Here is a 26,191-nt window from a genome sequence, read left to right as displayed (position 1 = left end):
TGCAAGCTCAGAGGCCGGCAAGGCAGGCGGGGAACGTTGGTTTCCTCCGTCACTGAAGCAAGCAAGCCTCATGTTAGCTTCAAGTTGCCTGGCTTCCGGCCGCTATCTTGGCTGGCAGTTAATTTGCATATCTCGCTAATTAGCCAATGGGAAGGGTAGCAGACGTGTGTTAATTACCATGTTTCTCTTTTATTAGATAGGACTAGTGGCCCGGTGCACGAAATTCATGTACAGGGGAGGGGTGTTCCTCAGCCCAGCCTGCACCCTCTCCAATCTGGGATCCCTCAAAGGATGTCCTACTGCTGGTTTACAGGGATCAGGCCTAAAACAGCAGTCAGACATCTCTCTCTCAATCTGGGACTGCTGGCTCCTAGCTGCTCACCTGTCTGCCTGCCTGATTGCTCCTAACCACTCTGCCTGCCGACCTGCTCACCCCCAACTGCCGCCTGCTGCTGGCCTGCTTGCCCCCAAATGCCCCCCCCCCCCGCCAGCCTGCTCACCCTGCTGCTGGCCTGCTCACTCCAAACTGCCCCCCCTGCTGTCCTGATCACCTCCAACTGACCCCCACTGATGGCCTGCTTGCCACCAACTGGCCCCCTTTCTGGTCTGCTTACCCCCAACGGCCCCACCCCCCACCAGCCTGATCACCAAAACTGCCCTCCCCTCTTGGCCTCTAACCCCCTCTACCTCAGCCCCGCCACCATGGCTTTGTCCAGAAGAACGTCCAGAAGGTCTCCTGGAAGGTCTCCCAGTCTAATTAGCATATTACCCTTGCATTAGTATAGATAGAGACCTGGTGCATGGGTGGGGGCTGGCTGGCCCTGAAGGGTGTCCCGGATCAGGGTGGGGGTTCCCTTGGGGCATGGGGCGGCCTGGGTGAGGGGCCTGTGGTGGTTTGCAGGCCAGCCACACCCCCATGGGGTGAGGGTCCCCACTGGGGGGGTGTGGCCAGCCTGGGTGAGGGGCTGAGGGCTGTTTTCAGGCTGGCCACACCCTCTTCAGGGTAGGGGTCCCCACTGGGGTGCCTGGCCAGCCTGGGTGAGGGGCTGAGGGCTGTTTCAGGCTGGCCAAGCCCCCCAGTGGTGACCCTCACCCCATGAGGGTGTGGCCAGTCTGGGTGAGGGGCTGATGGCTGTTTTCATGCAGGCCACACCCCCTTCAGGGTGGGGGTTCCCACTGTGGTGCCTGGCCAGCCTGGGTGAGGGGCTGATGGCAGTTTGCAGGCTGGCCATGGCCCCAGGCAAGCCAGGCTCCCAGACCCTCCTTGAGCGGAGGCCACAGCTGCTGGAAGGAGGTATCTGGGATTTATTTGTCTTCTATAATTGAAAATTTGTAGCCTTGAGCAGAACCCACAGCCAGCTAGGGCAGGCGGGAAGCTTGGCTTCCTCCGTTGGCAGGGCTAACCCAAGCCTCCTGTTCGCTCCAGCTCCGTGGCCGCCGCCATCTTGGTTGGGTTTATTTGCATACTCGCTCCTGATTGGCTTATGGGCGTGGCTTGTGAGTGTAGCGGAGGTATGATCAGTTTGCATGTTTCTCTTTTATTAGATAAGATGGGTGCTGGATTTTATCAAATGCTTTTTCTGTATCTATTGATATGATCATGTGGATTTTATCCTTCATTTTGTTTATGTGATGTTTCACATTTATTAATTTGCAGATATTATACTAACCTTACATCCCTATAATAAATCCCACTTAATCATGGTGTATGACTTTTTTAATGTATTGATGGATCTGGTTTGCTAATATTTTGTTTAGCTTCTATGTTAATCAGGGATATTGGCCCATAATTTTCTGTTTTGTAGTGCCTTTATCTGGTTTTGGAATTAGGATAATGCTGACTTCATAAAACGAGCATGGGAGTCTTTCCTCCTCTTGAAATTTTTGGAATAGTTTGAGAAAGATAGGTGTTAGTTCTTTGATAGTTTGATGAAATTTGCATATGAAGCTATTGGGTCCAGGACTTTTGTTTGTTGAGAGGTTTTTTTTTTTATTACTTCTTCAATTTCACTAGTTGTAATCTAACTATTCAGATTCTGATTCTTCTTGAATCAGTTTTGGAAGAGTGTATGTTTCTAGGATATTATTAATTTCTTCCAGCTTGTCCAATTTGTTGGCATATATTTGTTCGTAATATTTTCTGACAATCCTTTGTATTTCTGTGATGTCAGTTGTTACTTCTCATCTTTCGTTTCTGATTTTATTTTTGTGAGGAGTCCTCTCTTTTTTTTTCTGGAGAAAAAAAAACCCAAAGGCTAAAGTAAGAGACAAAGAAGGACACTACATACTGATATAGGGAGCAATCCAACAAGAGAACATAACCTTGTAAACATTTATGCACCCAACATAAGAAGACTTAAATATGTAAAAGTTAAAGTTTTGTCACTCTTGTTTATCTTTTCAAAGAACTAACTCTTGGTTTCATTGACCTTTTGCATTTTTTTTAGACTCTATGTCATTTATTTCTGCTCTGATTTTTACATATTCTTCCTTGTTCTCACTTTGGGCTTTGTTTGTTGTTCTTTTTACAGTTCCTTTAAATGTAAAGTTAGATTATTTACTTAAGATTTTTCTTGCTTCTTGAGGTGGGCCTGTAATACAATGAACTTCCCTCTTGGTACTGCTTTCCCTGTGACCCACAGATTTTGGGTTGTTGTGTTCTCATTTTCATTAGTTTCAAGATATCTTTTGATTTCTTTCTTGATCTCATTGTAAGCCATCCATTGTTTAAGAAAATGTTATTTAGCCTCCATGTCTTTGTGTGTTTTTCAGTTTTTGTCTTGTAATTGATTTCTAGTTTTATACCATTATAGTCAGAGAAGATGCTTGATATGATTTCTTTTTTTTATTAAATCTTTATTGTTCAGATTATTACATTTGTTCCTCTTTTTTCCCCCCATATCTCCCCTCCTCCCAGTTCCCACCCCACCCTCCGCCCTCACTCCCCACCCACTGTCCTCATCTATAGGTGCATGATTTTTGTCCAGTCTCTTCCCGCATCTCCCACACCCTTTTCCCCCCCAAGAATAGTCAGTCCATTCCCTTTCTATGTCCCTGATTCTATTATAATCACCAGTGCATTCTGTTCATCAGATTATTTATTCACTTGATTCTTAGATTCACTTGTTGATAGATGCATGTTTGTTGTTCATAATTTGTATCTTTACCTTTTTCTTCCTCTTCCTCTTCTTAAAGGATACCTTTCAGCATTTCATATAATACTGGTTTGGTGGTGATGAACTCCTTTAGCTTTTCCTTATCTGTGAAGCTCTTTATCTGACCTTCAATTCTGAATGATAGCTTTGCTGGATAAAGTAATCTTGGTTGTAGGTTCTTGGTATTCATCACTTTGAATATTTCTTGCCACTCCCTTCTGGCCTGCATAGTTTCTGTTGAGAAATCCGCTGACTGTCATATGGGTATTCCCTTGTAGGTAACTGAGTTTCTTTCTATTGCTGCTTTTAAGATTCTCTCTTTGTCTTTTGCTCTTGGCATTTTAATTATGATGTGTCTTGGTGTGGTCCTCTTTGGATTCCTTTTGTTTGTGGTTCTCTGCGCTTCCTGGACTTGTAAGTCTATTTCTTTCACCAGGTAGGGAAAGTTTTCTGTCATTATTTCTTCAAATAGGTTTTCAATATCTTGCTCTCTCTCATCTTCTGGCACCCCAATAATTCTGATGTTGGTACGCTTGAAGCTGTCCCAGAGGCTCCTTACACTATCTTCGTATTTTCGGATTCTTTTTTCATTTTGCTTTTCCGGTTGGGTGTTTTTTGCTTCTTCCTATTTCAAATCTTTGACTTGATTCTTGTGATCCTCTGGTCTGCCGTTGGGAGTCTGTATAGTATTCTTTATTTCAGTCAGTGTATGCTTAATTTCTGGTTGGTTCTTTATCATAACATCGAGGGTCTCATTAGATTTCTTGTAGATCTCATTAAGTTTATCGGTGGCTTCTAGACAGTTCTTGAGAGACCTTAAAAGTGTGGTTCTGAACTCTATATCTTCCATTGACAATTTTGTCCTGTTTCTTTGTCTCCGCATTTTTTTTATGCTTTCTTGGTGCACCCCCTAGTGGTCTTTGTGCGCAGTCTTATTGTAGTTAAGCCTTGATTGTTGTAGTTAATACTGGGGGGATTTGACCTCCAGGCCAACTGGCTGTGAGAGTCAGCTGTGTCTGCAGTGGGAAAACTTCTGTCCTCTGGGGAGGTGCTAATCTAGCTTTTGCCTGAGGCTAACCAGCAAATGCCTCTGTGCAGGGCTTGGGTGTGGCAGGTAGCATGGGATCAAACAGGGCGGGCAGAGGGAGCAGTTATGGCTGCTCTCAGTCCCGTCCCCAGAGGATCTGCCTCTCAGAGTCCCAGAAACCGCTGCAAACCTCGGAGAGAAAGCTGCCCTTGTGTTCCGACCGATGCCAGACAGTCCCGCTTCTCCCGTCTGAGTCCAGGTCCCTAGAGACTCACCCAGAACTGGAGCTCAGGGCCTGAGCCTCCCTCCCGATTGAAAATGACAACCGTGCCCTCAGCCACCAGCCCACTCCGCTCGACCTCCGCACCTTTGTATTTTCCACACTGCGCCTCCTCTGTGTCTCGGTATGCTGTTCTCTTTGCTTCTACTTGAAGAATTTCCCCTCAGCAAGCTTTCCTGTGGTTCTGGGTGATGTCTGTTCTGTCTTTTGGTTGTATTTTTGAAGTGGTTGTGCGAGGCAGCATTCTCCGGTGTTTACCTATGCCTCCATCTTGGTTCTCCTCCTGGCATACTCTTGATATGATTTCAATCCTCTTAAATTTATTGAGATTTGTTTTGTGTCCCCTAACATGTGGTCTACCATAAAAAATGTTCCATGTGCACCTGAAAACAATGTATATTCAGCTGCTTTGGGGTTAAATGCTATGAAGGTATCTATTAAGTCCATCTGATCTAGCATGTCATTAGCGGTCACCATTTCCTTGTTGATTTTCTGTCTGAAAAATCTATCCATTGATGTCAATGAGATGTTAAAATCCCCTACCATGACTGTATTACTTTCGATCTCTCCCTTTATGTCCATCAACATTTGCTTTACATATTTAGGCCCTCTCAAGTTGGGTGCATAAATGTTTACAAGGGTTATGTTCTTCTGTTGGATTGCTCCCTGTATCATTATGTAGTGTCCTTCTTTGTCTCTTACTCTAGCCTTTGTTTTAAAGTCTATATTTTCATATATAAGTGTTGCTATACCAGCTTTTTTTCATTTCCATTTGCATGAAATATCTTTTTCAAAATCTTTACTTTTAGTCTGTATGTATCTTTTGTTCTGAAGTGGGTCTGTTATAGTCAGCATATATATGCATCTTTCTTATCTATTGAGCTACCCCATGTCTTTTGACTGGAGCATTTAAGCCATTCACATTTAAAGTGATTATTGATAGGCACTTATTTATTGCCATTTTTATTTGTTATGCCTATGTTCCTCCCTCATTCTCTATTTCTTCTTCTTCTTCTTCTTCTTCTTCTTCTTCTTCTTCTTCTTCTTCTTCTTCTTCTTCTTCTTCTTCTTCTTCTTCTTCTTCTTCTCCTCCTCCTCCTCCTTCTTCTTCCGGCAGTCCTTTTAACATTTTTTGCAATGCTGGTTTGATAGTAATACACTTCTTTAGCCTTTTCAGTCTTGGAAGCTCTTTATTTCACTTTCAAATTTAAATTACAGCCTTGCTGGATAGAGTTCTTGGTTTCAAATCCTTTCTTCTAATTACTTTAAATACTTGATGCCAATCCCTTCTGGCCTGAAATGTTTCTATTGAGTAATCAGCTGATAGTCTTATTGGAGCTCCCTTGTAGGTCGTGAACTACTTTGTAAGTATCATTTGCTTTTCTCTTGCTGCTTTTAAGATTCCCTTTTGTCTTTTATCTTTGCCATTTAAATTATGATGGGTCTTTGTGTATTAGTAGACCTCTTTGGGCTCATCTTGTTTGGGACTCTCTGTGCTTCCTGGACTTGTGTGTCTTTTTCCTTCACCAGGTTAAGGAAGTTTTCAGTCATTGTTTCTTCAAATAGATTCTCAATCCCTCGCTTGCTCACTCTTCTCCTTCTGGTACCCCTATGATTTGGATGTTGTTATGCTTCATGTTGTCTCAAAGGTCCCTTAAACCTCATTCTTTTCCATTCATTTTTCTTTTAGCTGCTCTGATCAGGTGTTTCTTTTTTCTACCTTTTCTTCCAAGTTGCTAATTTAATCCTATGCTTCATCCAACCTACTTTTTATTCTTTCCAGTGCATTCTTTATTTCAGATATTGTATTCTTCGCTTATGACTAGTCTTTTTTATGGTCTCTATGTCCTCTTTCATGTTGTTGAGCATCCTTGTAACCATTACTTTGAATTCTGTATCTGATAAATTGGTTGCCTCTGTTTAATTAATTTATTTTAAAGTAATTGTTATTATTAGTAGCAGTCACTTTTTTGAAATATGTTTTTATTGCTTTTTAGATAGAGATGAAGGGAGAACAAAAGAGAGAGATAGAAACATTGATGAAAGAGAAACATCAATTGGCTGCCTCTTGCACATCACCTACCAGGGATTGAGCCTGCAAACCAGGCATGTGCCCTGACTGGGAATTGAACCAGTTACCTCTTGGTGCATGGGATGATGCTCAATCTGCTGAGCCATACCATCTGGGTTTGCCTCCATTTAATTTAGATATTTTTCTTTAGAGTTTTCTTATTTCGTTTGGGGCCTATTTCTTTGTCTCCCCACTTTGGCTGCCCCTTTGTGTTTGTTTCTATGTATTAGATAAACTTTCTGTGACTTCCAGTCTTCATGGGATGGACTTATGTAATAGGTGTCCTGTGGGGCTCAGTGGCACAGTCTCTTTGATATCTGAGCTGGGTGCTCCAGGAATGTCCCTTGTGTGCATTATCTAGGCCTTCATATTATAATTGAGTCTTGATTGCTGTTGGCCCATCTGTGCATGGGATGGACCCTCAGACTGGATGACTGTGAGGCTCAACCCTGACCATAGCATGAGAGCTGCTGTGCAGGTGCCGACCACATGAAGCAGAATCGCCTCAGCAAGGTTTAGTGCCTGCTGAGATCTCCCTTTGGATATGCTGTTTGTGAAGCTTATTGGATCCTGTTCTGATGATGTCTGAAGGTGGCCACTGGGTATGTTGGTTCTGGGCCTCTTGGGAGAGATTCTAGTGCAGGCCACTATCAGACACTGTCTGTGCATGACCTGTTTGGAGCTACAAGAGATCCAGTTTATGGCTGCCTCCACTGGGCTTGGGTGTGCATGGGGAGGACCAAGCTGTACAACAAAGCTGGTTTTTACTAGCACCAGGCCAGGGGGCAGGTCATCAAAAGTCCCAAGGCACCCCATGATCCACCTCCACCTGCTTCTGTCTGCTGGCTGCCTGTTAGGCTTAGTCACTGAAAGAGCCTAAGATGGAATCAGGATGATGAGGATAGTGGATCTCCCATGAGGTGCCTTTCAGGCTTCAGGGAAGGTAGTGGATGTGGTTCCCCACCCAAGTCACACAACTCAGTCTGTCCTGGATTTTTGCACAGAATTTAGTGGGGCAGAGCCAAACACTTTGTTCTAGTATTCAAGGCTGTCCATGACCTGGCTGAAATCCTCCTAATTCCTAATATGAATGTTCTATTCTAGAGTTGACATTTTCTTCAAAATTCTCATACAGGATGTATTTATAACTCTAAATCTTTTCTTACCCCCTCCAACCCATTTGGAATGACCTTCCTGCTTTCTCTCCTATTCAGACACTGCACATCCTTCAAGGTCACACCCAAGTTTCATCTATTCTCCTTAAGTTCTACAGCCCAGAAGGATATTCTCTTTTTCTGAACAAAGTCTCTACTGTCTTACCCCAATCCATTTTGTATTTAACTGGTTTCAAGAGGATATGCCTTGCTTCCTCAATTAGACTGATGGTTGCCACTACCCACACATGGCTCTTTAAATTTAAACTAATTATAATTAAATATAATTAAAATTTCAGTTCCTTTTTCACAGTAGCCACATTTTAAGTGCTCACTAGCCACATGTGTATTGGCCAGTGCAGATAGAGAAAATTTTCACATTATGGAAAGTTCTAATGGACAGCTTGTCAAGAGTCTGCTATGCTGTCACAGCTCTAGCGACCTTCTTACACACTCTCCCTATAACCATAGCTTGCTTCAAAGTTAAAATATGTATCCTGACCACAAAAAAATGAAAGATTTCCTCTTTTTTATTTATAATATCTTTTTATTTTTATCTGGGTGCTTTGTAGACAACATAGAATTGAGTTCATTTTAGAGAAAATTATTTGTAGTGATTATTTTTTCAAGTTTTTAAATTGAATTTATTGGGGTTACATTGGTAAATAAAATTATATAGGTTTAAGGCATACAATTCTGTACTACATCATCTGTATATTGTATTGTGTGTTCACCACCCCAACTCATATCTCTTTCTATCACCATTTATCCCACTTTGAACTCTGATTCCCATTTCTAATAATAATAAGTAGCTCAGAAGATAAATCTCAGATATAAATAACACTCAGAATTTCTAATTAAGCCTCAAAACCCGTGCCTTTTCTCAATTGTCATCCTTCCTGCTACATTTGGCATTATATAGAGTAGATTTCCCTCTCCTACTCAAAATGCTGTCCTCCTTTGCTTCCAAGATACTGTAACAAAAGGAATGAGCATCACTAACTTATTAAGCTCTTATCACATGATAGACACTGTGCTAAGTGCTTTACATACCTCAACAACCATATTAGGTAAATACCATTATTATCACTATTTTATACATGAAGTATCTAAAGTTCAAAGAGGTTAATTGATTTGTTTAAGGTCACAGAGCTGGTAAGTGGTGGTTTTGAGTATATAAACCACTTTTAAGGCTCTTATTGAGTCACTACTAGGTCAGATGTCCAAAATAGACCATCAATTTCAACATCAAAGAACAACAACAAAAATCATTCAAGACAGTCTCCTCTTTTCTTTCTTTTTTCCCTGCCCTTCTAAAACTTTACCTTATTCTCCCTATCTTACATACCCCTCTGATAGATTTTCAAGGTCTTAATAGCCTGGGGAATTTAAAGCCAATTAATAATTGAGAAAAGGTAACCACAGTAGGTCAGGGAGAACAGAGACCATGTACTGCCTTTCATTTTCAAGAATTCTGTTTTCTCCTAAATACCTTGTAGGGCCTTAACATTAAAACACAGCTCAGAACTTAGAATTTTGATTCAGGCACTCTGCCAATAGTTCATTTCATTACACTGAAGACCATTTATAGCTTTTATATTCTGTGACCAGAAACTGCAGCCAGAACTAGTCTAACATGACAGAGAAGTGCTGGAGGAGTTCGGCTTTAGGTTGGAATAGTAACCTGCTTACTAGTGTTTCACATTACCCTGTTTACTGATACTCTTAAGCAGGTCAAACTCAGCAGTCCTTGCCAGTAGGCAGAGGGTGAGGATGTAGGGAAAAAAGCTTACAGCAACCTTGCCCCCTACCTTTGTGTACAAGAGTTAGTTAACCCTATTGATCCCCCAAACTTACCAGGCTCCCAAAATATGTTCTGAGCTACACAAAGCCTAGCTACTGGAAACAGGGGGATAAGTTACTGATTGTACAGACCCTTTGGAATTTGAAGCCTCTGTTACTTAGGTTAAAGAAGAATATGGAATATGGTAAATCTCTGTCCCCTCAGTTTTGCTGTGAACTTTAAACTGCTCTACAAGATAAAATCAGGTGGAGGAGGAGGAGGAGGAGGAGGAGAAATAGGAATATTGGCTTTTCGTCCTAGCTCTGCAACTAACTGGATTTGTGTGTGTTTGTTTGTATAAATATTTAGTAAGAACTTTTTTTCTTTTATTATCTGCTAGAGGCCCGGTGTACAAAATTTGTGCACGGGGGGGGGGGGTGTTCCTCAGCCCGACCTGAGCCCCCTCCAATCCAGGACCCCTTGGGGGATGTCCAACTGCTGGTTTAGGCCCAATCCCTGTGGCCTGATTGCCTCTAACTGCCCTCCCCTGCCGGCCTGATTGCCCCCCAGTTGCTCCCCACTGATGACAGGATTTCCCCCTTACTGTTCCCCCCTGCCAACCTGATCGCCCCTAACCTCCTCTGCTACCGTGGCTTTGTCCAGAAGGATGTTCGGAAGATGTCTGGAAGATATCCAGTATAATTAGCATATTACCCTTTTATTAGTATAGATGCCTTTACCATAAACATTATAGGATATTGTCTGGTGTTCTTATATCTTACATACATGTAATTAAACAGAATTTTATGGGATGTTTTGATACATTATACTCTAGTTCTGTGTTGCTACATGTAATTATAATTCATTTTAAGTGCTTTATGGAATTCCATCAAATGAATACACCATAATTTATATATTCACTCTGTTAATTGTCATTTGTTTTCCAGTTTTTACTCTCACAAAGAAAACTCTTCCATGGACATTTGTACATGCATGTGTATCCTTGTGTACACATGCGAGAGTTTCTATTGATTAAAAATCCATGAGTGGAATTGTGGGAAACTGTTTATTGCCTTCACTATCTGATAAGCATAGACAGAGCACTCCCCAAAACCCCCCGAAGGCTGGGTGCCTTTGAAGCCCTCCCAAAGGTCGGAGCTAGGCGCCACCTCTGTTTGTCCAGACAGTGGTAGCTGAAACTACTCCCCCATTTATTATTATGTAAATCCTTGCTGATGGGCTAGTCTGCCTGTTGCAGGGGGTCACCTGCCTAGGGCTATGCTATAGGGGCATCCCAGATCAATAAAAAGCTTGGTGAGGCCTGAGCATAGAGGAGAAGTCCTTAGGGACTTGCCGCCTGGTCCCCCAATATTGCAAAATTATCTCGTGTCTTTTTCTCTCATTTGCTGTGCGGCTCCTCTTTCAAATACCGAACCCTACTCCACGCGAGTCGTGGAAGGAAACACTCAACAGGAATTACTTGGTCATAGGGTGTATATAAGTTCAGCTTCAGTAGATATTGTGAAATAGTTTTCCAAAGTAGTTGTACAAATTTACACTACTACTGAGAGTTGATGAAAGTTCGAATTGATCCATGTCTTCATCAATGCATGGTATTGTTGGTGTTTTTTTTCATTTTAGCCACTCTGATGTGTATGTAGTAATATCTTGTTGTGTTTTTAGTTTGAATTTCCCTGATGACTAGTAAGATGAAGCACATTTCATAGATTAATCTTCTGATATGCTTTCTTAAAGCAGATATTGACAGGGACAAGAAATAAGTGAGAGGAAGTACATAGGGGGGAGTAGGAATGTAAAAAAATTAATACGAATGAAGCCACATTAAAATGGAGTTGGTGCTGCCATCCCAGAGGAACTGCCTTGTATGTATTATGCCTCAAACCTGTGGAATGTTAAAATAGGGCAAAATAACCTTGGAATAGGCATAAACAGCATTATGTCCCAAAGAACTGATGCAAAGATAACAAGAAAACAGATATTATGACTACTAGACTGAAAATTAAAAAACACTGTTTAGAATTAGCGCCACTATGTTAGCTTATCTGCACCACTTGAAATGCCTTCCTTCTATTGATGTAATTGTTCCCCTTTCCTTTCTCATAAATACTAATTGCATTTGTCTCCAAATTGAAAGATCATTTGGGCTTCTGCCTGAATCAGTGCTTCCTGAATAGCTTTTTAATTTAATTTAATTTAATTAATTTAATATAATTTAATAATAAATAAATTTATTATTAAGGTATTACAAATGTGTCTTTATCCCCCCACTGTCGCCTCATCCCCTGCCGGAGTCCAACCCCAGCAGGTCCAGGGGTCCCCAAAGGTGTAGACGGAGTCGGCAAAGAAGGAAGGACACGGAGACAGTGTTCAGTTGATCAGCAGCCTAGCCAGGATCTCCAGCCAAGTTCTGGTCTGGATCTCCAGCGAAGTTCTGCCTGTTTATTGTCTTGTTACATCCGTATTTATACCAGTTGATTTTAATCCTGTCAATTTCTATTACAAAAGTTAGGGCGTTTCTTATCTCCATTCCAGGGAGTAAAGATTATGTAGCTTAAGCATGATTGTTTGTAGTTAAAGTGATTAACTACCCGCCTGGCACATAGTTAAGGAGTTTCATCCCCTCCCTAACTTCAGGGAAAAATCCCTACCTGGGGAAACAACCTTTCTCGGAGAGGTGACCTTGGTTAAAACACACAGCGCTAAGGGGAGCAAACATATTAAGAACAGTATGCTATATACGCCAGGTCCCTTGAAACATATGCTGTGCAGATGTTTCTATCCTGCAGCGACTGTGTCAAGCAGCAAGGATGGACAGGCTTCCGGCAAATTAATTCCCCCTTTTTTATTTTTTAAATGATTGCGCATGCAAATCAGTGGCCACCTCTCAGATTGGGCCGTTTAAAACTCGGAAGAAGACTGGCAAGCAATGACAGTGAGCATAACTATAAACATAGTGGATGGAGTGCACAAGGAGCCCCATTCCTGTAGAAGGTTGCCGGCCTCTTCAATCAAGGGATTATATCTGTCCTCAAGTTGTTGGTTTGATTGTCTTTGTTGGTCTGGCTAGCGGGCGGCGTCGCTGGCGACAGGCTTCCCAAAGTGTCAGCAAGTTGAAGGGCTGAATCAAAGGGTCCATCAGGGCCGTGGTTCATGGTGGTGTCAATGTCCGAGGAGGAGTAAGCTGTGCCCTCTGGATCCAGCTGATATGGAAAATGGAGGGTAGTAGAAAAAGAAGAGAAAGCAAAAGAACTACAAGGCATGGAAGTGTTTAGAAAAAAGAGGGAGAAGGAGAGCAACTAAGATGGCGGCATAGGTAAACACCGGGAAATTATTGCCTCACACAACAATTGAAAATTACCACAAAGGACTGAGCAAACATCATCCAGAACAACAGGAAGGCTGGCTGAGTGTAAATTCCACAACTAGAAGGAAAGAAAAGCACGCTGAGAGCCAGAGGCGCTGCGGAGGTGAAGTGCAGAGGTACGGCGGCGCGCGCGCGCGAGGAAAAGGGGTGGCGCCTGAGGACGCGGCTGTCTTTTTGAATCACAAACTCCCGACGGCTCTGAACTCCGGTTCCGGGAAGTCTCTGGGGACCCAGGTCTCATACGGGGAGAAGCTGGTCTGTCCGGCAGCGAGCGAACTTGAGGGCGGCTTTCCCTCAGAGGTGCTTGCAGCCGTTACCGGAACACTGAGACGCGCGACTCCGGGCGGAGAATCGGCCATGGCCGCTTTCTCCGCCCTCTGACTCCCTGAGACCCCGCCCCACCCAGGCTGCGGCAGAGGCTTTTGCATGTGAATGTACCTAACTGCAGCCGAACCAGGCAGACCTGGAACTTCCAAGAGAAGGCCCAAGGCCCCGCAGCGGCTTGCATTGCTTCACAGCTGAGCCTCTTCGTGGCTCCTGCTGTGTGGCCTCAGGCAGAGGCTGAATTAGCACCTCCTTAGATCCAGGAGCCACTGTACCCAGTGGTCAGAGGGGGTCCATCCAGACTGCAACTCCTCAGATCCATAAGGGACGCACTCAGGGAGCAGACTCAGTGAGCACCAAAGCCCCACTGAAGCAAGTCTTGCCCCAGAAGGGTGTCTTCAGCACAGAAGTTCTCCCACTTTAGACACAGCTGATTCTCACAGCCAATTGGCCTGGATGTCAATTCCTCCCAGTGATTCTACAACAACCAAGGCACCAAGAGTGCACCAAGAGTGTCCACCCCAGGTAACTGGGGAGGCTGAGCTACTGGGCCCTACAGGACACCTGGCGCACAGGGCCACTCTATCAACACAGGGAAGCTGCCAAAATGCGGAGACAAAGAAACAGGTCACAAATGGCAGAAATGGAGGAAAGCAAACGATTGGATATAGAGTTTAAGGCCACGGTTATAAGGTTTTTCAAGAATTTTATGGAAACCGCCGATAAATTTAATGAATCCCTCAATAAGTATAGGGAGACCATGGAGGACATGAAAAAGGACCAACTAGAAATTAAGCATACACTGACTGAAATAAAGAATAATTTACAGAGATCCAGCAGCAGAAAAGAGGATCCCAAGAATCAAGTCAAAGATTTGAAATACAAAGAAACAAAAAATACCCAACCGAAAAAGAAAAAAGAAAAGAGATTCCAAAAATATGAAGATAGTGTAAGGAACCTCTGGGACAACTTCAAGCGTACCAACATCAGAATTATAGGGGTACCAGAAGGAGAGAGAGGGCAAGATATTGAAAACCTTTTTGAAGAAATAATGACAGAAAACTTCCCCTACCTGGTGAAAGAAATGGACTTACAAGTCCAGGAAGCGCAGAGAACCCCAAACAAAAGGAATCCAAGGAGGACCACACCAAGACACATCATAATTAAAATGCCAAGCGCAAAAGATAAAGAGAGAATCTTAAAAGCAGCAAGAGAAAGACAGTCAGTTACCTACAAGGGAGTACCCATACGACTGTCAGCTGATTTCTCAACAGAAACCATGCAGGCCAGAAGAGACTGGAAAGAAATATTCAAAGTGATGAATAGCAAGAACCTGCAACCAAGATTGCTTTATCCAGCAAAGCTATCATTCAGAATAGAAGGTCAGATAAAGAGCTTCACGGATAAGAAAAAGCTAAAGGAGTTCATCACCACCAAACCAGCATTATATGAAATGCTGAAAGGTATTCTTTAAGAAGAGGAAGAAGAAAAAGGAACTCTTACCATTTGCCACAGCATGGATGGAACTTGAGAGCGGATAAATACCACAGGATCTCACTCATTTGTGGAATATAATGAACAACATAAGCTGATGAACAAGGACTGATCCAGAGACGGAGAGGCATTGATTGGACTGTCGGGACTTGGAGGGAAGGTAGGGGAAGGTGGGGGTAAGGGGGAAAGATCAACCAAAGAACTTATATGCAAGCATATAGGCCTAACCAATGGACATGGACAACGGGGGGGTGAGGGCATGAGCGGGGGTGGGGGGGGTGGGGGGTAGAGGGTAACGTGGGGACAAGGACACATATGTAATATCTTAATCAATAAAAAATATATTTAAAAAAAAAAGAAAAAAAAGAAAAAAGAGGGAGAAAAAAGGGAAGAAGGCAGCATCCTGACACAGCCCTTTCCTTCAGCTTCCCCTTTCCCTGTGGTCCCAGGTAGAAATGGGAAACAAGTCCTGTTGCAGTGAGAGGGCAGCTGCTGTCAGCCAGTCTCTGTCTTTACCTGGGTCCCGATCTGAGCTGGGCATGGGAAGCAAGAAGCAGCCATGGGGACAGGAGACCTTCCTCAAAAGGGGCGAGTGTTCAAGCCCCTGCACCATTGGGGAGGGGGGTCTGTGCCCCACCTTTGTTGCACCCCAAGTTTTCTCCTACTGGCCCCCGACTGTGCCTGTCTTAGGTTGCCCCACCCTGTGGAGTCTTACCCGTCGTTGACTACCAGCCATCTCTGGGCCAAGTAGGGTGATGTGAGGTTCAGTTTTGTCTCCTTGATAGCCTATGTCCCTCTGGCCTCCATGCCCAGCAACTGCCTTTGGATTCCCTCGCCTGCTGGCGGGGCTCTGGCATTGATCATAGGGAACTCAGTTTTCTTCACTAGAGAGGGCCCAGCTTACACCATTGGGCCAGAGACAGATCCATGGTACCAGCCACCATGAGGCTTCAACCTCAGCATGAACAGAGAGCTCAGGCAACAGCTATGGGCAATTGGATTTAAAGAAGAGGGTCCCTCTTGGCACAAGTGTAAGAGGCACCAATACAGGACAAAGGAGAGTCCTGGAACAGGGCTTTCTCAGCCCAGGATGTCAGGCTCTTGGCACAAGACAACTCCATGTATGGGGCATATACCAAACACCCCTAGTCACGGCATAAAAGGGAGGTGCCCTTCCTGGAACAGTAGGGTAGGGAGATTCTAGAAAAGGCTGTGTTCAGGAAAGAAGGAGAAAGGCCAACGAACCAGCAAACAAGTAGTTAGATTTTAAAAAAAGGAAAAAGGAATGGAGATGTGGGGCAAAGCTGGGACATGTGGAAAGACAAAACGGAAGCACATGTGATCCTCCCAATGGACAGATTGTTCCAGCTCAGGGCTGCACATCTGCTGCAGACGGGCACTGGTCAGGTGTGCTATGATGAGGCAGAGATGGAGGGCGGTGAGACATAAGGTCGGACTAGATGGTCTGGAATCCACACAGGTGAGTCCGCGTCCTGTGGAAATATACAAGCACATCTTCTCCCCTGGGTTAAAAGTACATCAGGTCCCTTCCAGGCTCCTGTAAGCAAGTCTCTCCATTTGACGAGGGCTTTAGGTTTAGTTAGATCAGGGTTCCAATGCCTGTACATCGGGGAATTTCCCTCAGAATCTACATTTAGTATATTAATTACAAATAGAGTATGTTGTAGAACATGATGAGGAGAGGAATATTTAAACTCATTTTCTTGTAATTTTTTAATTTGTGTTTTTAAAGTTTGGTGAGCCCTTTCTACTATTGCTTGGCCTTGAGGATTGTAGGGTATTCCTGTAGTATGTGCGATGCCAAATGTAGAGCATAAGTTTTTAAAAGCTCTAGAGGTATAGGCAGGCCCATTGTCAGTTTTAAGTGCCCTTGGTATTCCTAGGTATGAAAAGCATTGGAATAGATGTTGACTTACATCTTTAAAGGCTTCTCCTGTACGTGCAGAAGCAAGGATAACATGAGAAAAGGTATCAATACAAACATGCACATAGCAAAGTTTGCCAAAAGATGGGACATGAGTAATATCCATCTGCCATAAGTCACAGGGTCTAAGTCCTCTTGGATTAACTCCAGTAGCAGGGCTAGGAAAATGAGTAGGACAATGGCCGCAGTCACGCACAATACTTCGAGCAGCTTCTCTAGATATGCGATAATATAGACGGAGAGCAGAAGCATTTTGATGGTGAATGGCATGAGACCGCCGGGCTTCTTCTAGAGCTGTACAAACTACTGGGCGAGTTAGTAAATCCGCCTGATAATTTCCTTCGCTTAAGGGTCCTGGTAGGCAGGAATGAGCTCTAATATGTCCAATATAGAAAGCCTTTTCTCGTTTGTGAATGCAAGTTTGTAGCTGAGTTAACAAAGAGAAAATGGCTGTTCTTCCTTGTGGGAGAGAGGCGGTCTCAATATGAGGAAATAATTTAACTATATATTGAGAGTCAGTGTACAAGTTAAAGGGAACCTGTTGCAATTGTTCAAAAGCATAAATGACTGCCAAAAGCTCTGTTCTCTGAGCTGACGTCTCTAGAGTTTGTTGAACATGGGTTATTGAGTCAATGATTGTTACTGCCCTACCATTAGAGGAACCATCTGTGAATACTAAGGAGGCAGGAGGTGATAATGGTTCTTTTGAACATTTAATAGGAAATATAAACGGATGTAGGGAGAGAAATTGCAATATAGGTGATCTTGGCAAATGATGTAAAATTTGTCCTGGGAAGTTACCTATAGCTATTTGCCACTCTTCTTCAAATTGTAATAGTGTGTCTAATTGCTCTCTTTTATAAGGTATTATTATCTCAGTAACTTCTCTTCCAAAGAGTTCGATACTGCGTCGTCTACCTTTGATAATGAGAGTGGCCACTAGGGAGGGATAGGGTGGTACAATCTTCCTAGGAGTGACAGGTAAATGTATCCATTCTAATGGTCCTTCCTGCCACAAGCATCCTGTAGGAGTATATTTAGTGGCTAGAATAATTAAGGCCCAAGATTTGGAATAATCTAGATACTGTAGTTGCTGTTTATTGATGGCCTGTTCTATTTTTGCTATAGCCTTTTCTCCTTCTACAGTTAATTGTCGGGGAGACTTAGGGTTAGAATCTCCCTTTAAAATGTCAAATAGAGGTTTTAAGTCAAGAGTGGTTATTTTTAGATATGGCCTGACCCAGTTGATATCACCTAATAGTTTCTGATAATCATTCAATGTGTTTAAATGATCTTTTCTTAATTGTAGAGGCTGATGGGTGATAGTAGAGGTATGTAATATTCTGCCTAAGTATGAAAAAGAAGGTTCAGTCTGAATCTTTTCTGGGGCTATTTTTAGACCCTGTTCTTCTAAAGCAAGGATGGTCTGAGTAAGAATTTCCTGTAAAGTAGCCCGATCTTTATGAGCTAGTAAAATATCATCCATATAATGAATAAGATATAGATCTGAAAATTTCTTTCTAATAACTTGCAATGCCTGATCTACAAACTTTTGACATAATGTAGGACTATTTTTCATCCCTTTGGGAGAACCTTCCATTGGTATCTCTGATAAGGCTGTTTAAAGTTTTCTGATGGTATGCTGAATGCGAATCTTTGACAATCAGCTGGGTGAAGAGGTATAGTGAAAAAACAATCCTGTAAGTCAATAACAACAACACAATACTCCTGTAGAATTGCCACAGGGGAGGGGGTGGGTCTGCAGCACCCTACGGTGCAGTCCTATCCATCCCAAGTACGGGGGGACTTACCTAAGGGAACCCTGTTCGGGCGCCAGATGCCGGAGTCCAACCCCAGCAGGTCCAGGGGTCCCCAAAGGTGTAGACGGAGTCGGCGAAGAAGGAAGGACACGGAGACAGTGTTCAGTTGATCAGCAGCCTAGCCAGGATCTCCAGCCAGGATCTCCAGCCAAGTTCTGGTCTGGATCTCCAGCGAAGTTCTGCCTGTTTATTGTCTTGTTACATCCGTATTTATACCAGTTGATTTTAATCCTGTCAATTTCTATTACAAATGTTAGGGCGTTTCTTATCTCCATTCCAGGGAGTAAAGATTATGTAGCTTAAGCATGATTGTTTGTAGTTAAAGTGATTAACTACCCGCCTGGCACATAGTTAAGGAGTTTCATCCCCTCCCTAACTTCAGGGAAAAATCCCTACCTGGGGAAACAACCTTTCTCGGAGAGGTGACCTTGGTTAAAACACACAGCGCTAAGGGGAGCAAACATATTAAGAACAGTATGCTATATACGCCAGGTCCCTTGAAACATATGCTGTGCAGATGTTTCTATCCTGCAGCGACTGTGTCAAGCAGCAAGGATGGACCGGCTTCCGGCAATCCCCCCAGTCTTGCACTCACCCTCACCCCGTTGTCTGTGTCCATCACTTATGCTTATATGCATGCATACAAGTCCTTTGATTGATCTCTCCCCCTTACTCCCACCCTCCCCTACCTTCCCTCTGAGGTTTGAGCATCTGATCGATGCTTCTGTCTATAGATCTGTTTTTGTTCATCAGTTTATGTTGTTCATTATAATCCACAAATGAGTGATATCATGTGATATTTATCTTTCTCTGACTGACTTATTCCACTTAGCATAATGCTCTCCAGCTCCATCCAGCTGTTGCAAATGATAGGAGTTCCTTCCTTTTTACTGAGGCATCGTATTCCATTGTGTAGATGTACCAAAGTTTTTTAATCCAATCATCTGCTGATGGGCACTTAGGCTGATTCCAAATCTTAGCTGTTGTAAATTGTGCTGCTATGAACATAGAGGTGCATATATTTTTTTCTGATTGGTGTTCCTAGTTTCCTGGGTTATATTCCTAGGAGTGGGATCACTGGGTCAAATGGAAGTTCCATTTTTAGTTTTTTTTTAGGAAACTCCATACTGTTCTCCACAGTGGCTGCACCAGTCTGCATTCCCACCAGCAGTGCATGAGGGTTCCTTTTTCTCTGCATCCTCGCCAGTATTTGTAATTTGTTGATTTGTTGATGATAGCCATTCTGACAGGTGTGAGATGGTACCTCATTTTGATTTGCATCTCTCAGATGATTAGTGATTTTCATATGTCTCTCGGCCTTCCTTATGTTTTCTTTCGAAAAGTATATATTTAGATCTGTTGCCCATTTTTTGATTTGGTTGTTGTCTTCCTTTTGTTAAGTTGCATGAGTTCCCTGTAAATGTTGGAGATTAAACCGTTATCAGAGATATCATTGGCAATTATGTTCTCCCATGCAGTGCGTTTTCTTGTGGTTTTTTTTTTTTTTTGATGGTTTCTTTCGCTGTGCAGAAGCTTTTTATTTTGATGTAGTCCCATTTGTTTATTTTTCCTTTAGTTTCCATTGCCCTAGGAGCTATATCGATGAAGATATTGCTTCAGCATATATCTGAGATCTTGCTGCCTATGGATTCCTCTAATATTTTTGTGGTTTCCCATCTTGTTTAAGTCCTTTATCCATTTATCCATTTTGAGTTTATTTTTGTGTATGGTGTAAGTTGGTGGTGTTGTTTCATTTTTTTTTTTTTTGCATGTATCTGACCAAATTTCCCAGCACCATTTATTGAAGAGACTGTCTTGACTCCATTGTATGTTCTTCCTCCTTTGTCAAATATTAATTGAGCATAGTGGTTTGGGTCGATTTCTGGGTTATCTATTCTATTCCATTCGTCTAAATGTCTGTTCTTGTGCCAGTACCACGCAGTTTTGAGAACAGTGGCTTTGAAATACATCTTGATATTTGGTATTGAGATCCCTCCTACTTTGTTCTTCTTTCTCAGGATCGCTGCAGCTATTTGGGTATTTTTTTTTTTATTCCAGATGAATTTTTGGAGAGTTCTTTCTAGATCTGTGAAATATGCCATTGGTATTTTAATGGGGAGTTCATTGAATCTATAGATTGCTTTGGGTAGTATGGACATTTTAATGATGTTGTTTCTACCAATCCATGAACATGGTATGTTCCTCCATCTGTTTATGATTTCCTCTATCTCTTTTTTTCAACATCTTGTAGTTTTCTGAGTACAGGTCTTTTACCTCCTTAGTTAAGTTTATTCCTAGGTATCTTAATTTTTTTTGTCCAATGGTAAATGGGGTTGTTTTTGTAATTTCTCTTTCTGTAAATTCACTATTGGTATATAAAAATGCCATAGATTTCTTGGTGTTAATTTTGTATCTTGCTACATTGCCAAATTCATTTATTAAGTCTAATAATTTTCTGATGGAGTCTTTAGGGTTTTCTATGTATAGTATCATATCATCTGTGAATAATGACAATTTTACTTCTTTCTAATTTGGATGCATTTTATTTTTTCTTCTTGTTTGATCGCTATGGCTAGTACTTCTAGTACTATGTTGAACAGGAGTGGTGAAAGCGGGCATCCCTGTCTTGTTCCTGTTCTTAAGGGAAATGGTTTTAGTTTTTGCCCATTGAGTATGATGCTGGCTGTAGGTTTGTCATATAAGGTTTTTATTACATTAAGGTATGATCCTTCTATTCCCACTTTGCTGAGCGTTTTTATCAGAAAAGAGTGCTGGACTTTGTCAAATGCCTTTTGTGCATCAATCGATATGATTATGTGGTTTTTTTCTCTCAATTTGTTTATGTGATGTATCACGTTTATTGAGTTGTGGATATTGTACCAGCCCTGCATCCCTGGAATAAATCCCACTTGGTCATGGTGTCCAATTTTTCTAATGTAATGCTGGATCCAGTTTGCTAGAATTTTGTTGAGGATTTTAGCACCTATGTTCATCAGGGATATTAGTCTGTAATTCTCTTTATTTGTGGTATTTTTATCTGGTTTTGGGATTAGAGTAATGTGGCTTCATACAAAGAGCTTGGAAGTGTGCCTACCTCTTGAATTTTTGGGAATAGTCTGAGAAGGACTGGTTTTAGTTCTTCTTTGAATGTTCGGTAAAACTCCCTTGTGAAGCCATCTGGTCCAGGGCTTTTGTTTGCTGGAAGGTTTTTGATTACTGTTTCAATTTCATCCATAGTTATTGGCCTATTCAGGTACTTTGATTCTTGCTGATTGAGTTTTGGAAGCTTGTATTTTTCTAGGAATGTGTCTATTTCATCGAGGTTGTCCAGTTTTTTGGAGTAGAGTTGTTCATAGTATTTTGTTACAATCCTTTGTATATCAATAGGGTCAGTTGTTACTTCACCTCTTTCATTTCTGATTTTTTTTATTTGTGTTCTCTCTCTTTGTTTCTTGGTGAGCCTGGCTAGAGATTCATCAATCTTGTTTATCCTTTCAAAGAACCAACTTTTGGTTTCATTGATCTTTTGTATTGTTTTGTTTGTTTGTTTGTCTCTATGTCATTTATTTCTGCTCTGATCTTTATTATTTCCTTCCTTCTGGATACTGTGAGCTTTTCTTGTTGCTCTCTTTCTAATTCTTTTAAGTTTCAAGGTTAGATAATTTATTACCATTTTTTCTTGCTTTTTGAGGTAGGCCTGTAGAGCTATGAACTTCCCTCTCAGGACTGCTTTCATTGTGTCCCATAGATTTTGGATTGTTGTGTTTTCATTGTCATTTGTTTCCAGGATGCTTTTTATTTCTTCTTTGATCTCGTTGGTAATCCAATCATTGTTTGATAGCATGTTATTTAGCCTCCAAGTGTTTAATTTTTTTTCATTGTTTTTATTGTAGTTACTTTAGTTTTATGCCATTGTGACCTGAGAAGATGCTTGTTATTATTTCTATCCTCTTGAATTTGAAGAGACTTTGCCTGTGTCCTAATATGTGGTCTATCTTTGAAAATGTCCCTTGTGCATTGGAGAAGAATGTATATTCTATAGCTTTGGGGTGAAATATTCTGAAGTTGTCAATTAAGTCCATCTGATCTAGTGAGTCATTTAGGATTGCTGTTTCTTTGCTGATTTTTTGTTTAGAGGATTTATCCAGTGGTGTCAGTGGGGTATTAAAGTCCTCTACTATGACTGTATTGCTATCAATCTCTCCCTTGATATCTTCCAGAAGTTGTTTTATTTATTTGGGTGCTCCTGTATTGGGTGCATATATGTTTACCAGAGTTATATCTTCTTGTTGAATTGCTCCCTTTAGTATTATGTAGTGGCCTTCCTTATCTCTTGTTATGGTCTTTACTTTGATGTCTATTTTGTCAGATATAAGTATCACAACCCCAGCTTTTTTCTCATTTCCATTTGCCTGAAAATTTTTTTTCCATCCCTTCACTCTCAGTCTATGTGAATCCTTTGTTCTGAGGTGGGTCTCTTATAGTCAGAAAATATATGGGTCATGTTTTCTTATCCATTCAGCTACCGTATGGCTTTTGATTGGTGCATTTAATCCATTTACGTTTAATTTTATTATTGATAAGTTCTTGTTTGTCATCATTTTTATTCTTAATGTTTGTGTTTCTTCTTCACTTTATGTTTCTTATTTTTACAGCAGTCCTTTCAGCTTTTCTTGCATTGTTGGGTGGTAATAATAAACTCTCTTAGCCCTTTTTTGTCTGTGAAGCTCCTGATTCCACTTTCAATTTTGAATGATAGCCTTGCTGAGTTTAGTATTCTTGGATTCAGTTCCTTGCTTTGCATCACTTTGTATATTTCATTCCATTCCCTTCTAGCCTGGTGTGTTTCTGTTGAAAAATCAGTTGATATTCTAATAGGAGCTCCCTTGTATGTAACTTTCTGTCTCTCTCTGGCAGCCTTTAAGATTCTTACTTTGTCATTGGTGTTTGCCAATTTAATTATGATGTGTCTTGGTGTCAGTCTTTTGGGGTTCATCTTGTTTGGAACTCTATATGCTTCTTGGATTTGCATAGTTTTTTTCTTGCCAATATCAGGGAAGTTTTCTGTCATTATTTCTTCAAACAGGTTTTCTATTCCTTGCTTCTCTTTCTCTCCTTCTGGTACCCATATTCTGCAAATATTGTTCATTTTGTGTTGTCCTAAAGCTCCCTTAGGCTCTCCTCTTGTTTTTTTTTTATATCTTCTTTCCAGTTGCTGCTGTGTTTGTGTGTTTTTTCCTACCTTGTCTTCTAATTCACTGATGCAGTCCTCAGCCTCTTATAGTCTACTGTTTAAGAGTTCCATTGTGTTCTTTATTGCAAATATGTCATTCTTCATCTCCTCTTGATTCCTTTTCATGTTGGTGGCATTCTCATTCAGTTCCTTATAATTCTCAGTGAGTTGTGTGTATTTGTCATCCAGCCATTTAAGCATCCTTAAAACCATTACTCTGAATTCTTTCTCTGATATGTTGCTAGCCTCAGTTTCATTTAACTCCCTTTCTGGTGACTCTTTTTCTTTCCTTTGGGGATAGCTTTTTTGTCTTCCCATGTTTTGCTGTAATGTTTTAATTGTAGATCCAATTGCTTTGCTACCCAGGTTCTTTTGGGGATGGTGCTACTGATGTGACCTCTCAGGTCTCCTGGGCTTGGTAATCTAGCATAGCTCCCTACCTGAGCTATTTGGGTTCTCTTGATGTAGGCCTGTGAGCTGGAAAGGCGCAACTGCAGTAGATGTCAGCAGCAGCCATGGAGGGTGGTGTCCCAATTTTTGCTGTCTTACGCCTTTGGTTGAAGTCGCACATGCCCAGTGGGGACTCACAGTGGCAATGGAAAAGCATACAACTGTAATGGCCAGAGTTCTGCAGCTGTGTGGTGGGCAGACTCAGTTTTTGCTGCTGCACCTGTGGTGGATAGGCATGTGCTCCCAGTGGCAGCTCACAGGACCACCAGGGTGCATTTACCAGTGTGGTGTACTGAAGCACTCTGAAGGTATCCAGGGTGAGTGAATTCAGAATTTCTACTGTCAGAGGGAGTGTGTCCCTGTTTGTCGAAGATAGTACCTAGTGGGGGCTCACAGCAGCTCCCACGAGTGCCCTGTGGAGAGATGGGCTCCGGGTGCCTGCTCGTTGGAAATGCGCAACTGTGGCAGTTAGTTTGTCAGCGCAGAGCTCTGACGCACTCTGAGAGGCCCTGGTGCTAAAGATGGGCTGCTGGGTTGTCTGTGCGCAGTTATTCAGGAAGAGGGAATTTAGAATTTCTACTGCGGGGCAGCACGCCCCTGTCTGTTCAAAATCACGTGCAGCAGGGGTTCACAGCAGCATCAAGAGCTGCCTATGGTGTGGTGTGCCCTGGAAGTCTGCACACTGAAAACGCGTGAATGTTGGAAATGCGCGAATGTGGGTCCAGAGTTCAGCCGCTGGGGAGGGGGGAAGTTGCACTTACTGCTGCGGGAGCAGTGCACCTTTGGAGGTGGATGTCCCAGTGTCCACGGGTCTGTGGGTGGGGCAGCAAGATTTTGGCTGGCATGGCTGCTGGGTCGTGGGCAGTGTCCAAGGCCTGTCTGGGTGGTGGTACTGATGAGTTCCTAGAAGAGGCCACTCTCCCCTTCAAGATGGCGTGGGCTCTGTGCCCGAGTCCCACAGTCCGGGGAGTGCCGGCAACAGTAGTAGTCTCTCCCTGTCCAAGAGAGCCTGTCTGCCAGACCCTGCTGCTCCTGCCAGATTTAACTGTCCCTCACTCACTCACCCACACACTCTCTTTCATCCCCTCACTCACTCACTTCCTATCCCTCACCTCCATCCTGCCAGCGGCCATCTTTTTCTCTTTTCAGCTTTTTACTTTTAATCCCAAGTGCTTGTTGCCTTTCATTGTGACTTTTCTATTTTTAGATTAACATGCCTAAGAAATTGGGATAGAAAGCAAACACTGTAGAAAGGAAAGCCTAAGGGCATTAAATCAAACTTTCTGAGCAGATCAGTTTTTCTGATGACTAGCGAGGTATACACAGAATCAGGAGTGTCTTAAGTACAGCAGCTACAGGTGCTGTAAAGGTGCATGTAAAAGTGTACATAAAATATGTTTGAAGTCCAACAATAAAAAACTCCTGGCAGCAACCTGGGTCCAAGCTCTCCTTTCCACATCAGCAGCAGCTCCAATTGCTTCCTGGCATCTCTCATCAGGTTAGGTTCCCAACTGGCTCTTAATGGCCCTGTCTCAAAAATGATAGCCCTGGATTTGCAGATTCCAGCTAGGAGGCCATATGATGCCAATGTTAAAGAGCACAGAAGCTTAAATATTCTTTCTCTCCAGCTTTATTGAAGTATAATGACAAAATGCAATTGTATATATTTAAGGTGTACAACGTGATGTTTTAATATAAAAATAGTGAAATGATTCCTAAAATCAAGGTAATTAACATATTTATCACTTCACATAGTCACTTTTTTGGTAAGTGCTCTTTCTACCTAGCACTAATCAAACAACTTTCCACAGCTCAGTGGTGGTCTTAAGGTAGCAACCTGTATTCGCAGTGTGTAACCCTGGACACTGGTTCCAAAGAGGGCAGAACAGAACTTATTCACAAATTATTGTGTAGGTATGTTCTAACCTGTCTGGGGGCTACCTAAAGGACTGATATGAGCTTCTAGTCTCTGTTTTGTCTAACTCAGAACTCATTCAGGGAAGAAAAGTGATGAGCATTGCTTGAAAATATTGTAAGGAAAACAAAACCCTGCAGTTGCCTGAGGTAAAG

The sequence above is a fragment of the Myotis myotis genome, unplaced genomic scaffold (assembly GCF_014108235.1).
Source record: "Myotis myotis isolate mMyoMyo1 unplaced genomic scaffold, mMyoMyo1.p scaffold_m19_p_4, whole genome shotgun sequence".
Classification (NCBI taxonomy): Eukaryota; Metazoa; Chordata; class Mammalia; order Chiroptera; family Vespertilionidae; genus Myotis; species Myotis myotis.
The sequence above is the reverse complement of the archived record's forward strand: the minus strand, read 5'-3'. Positions refer to the sequence as shown.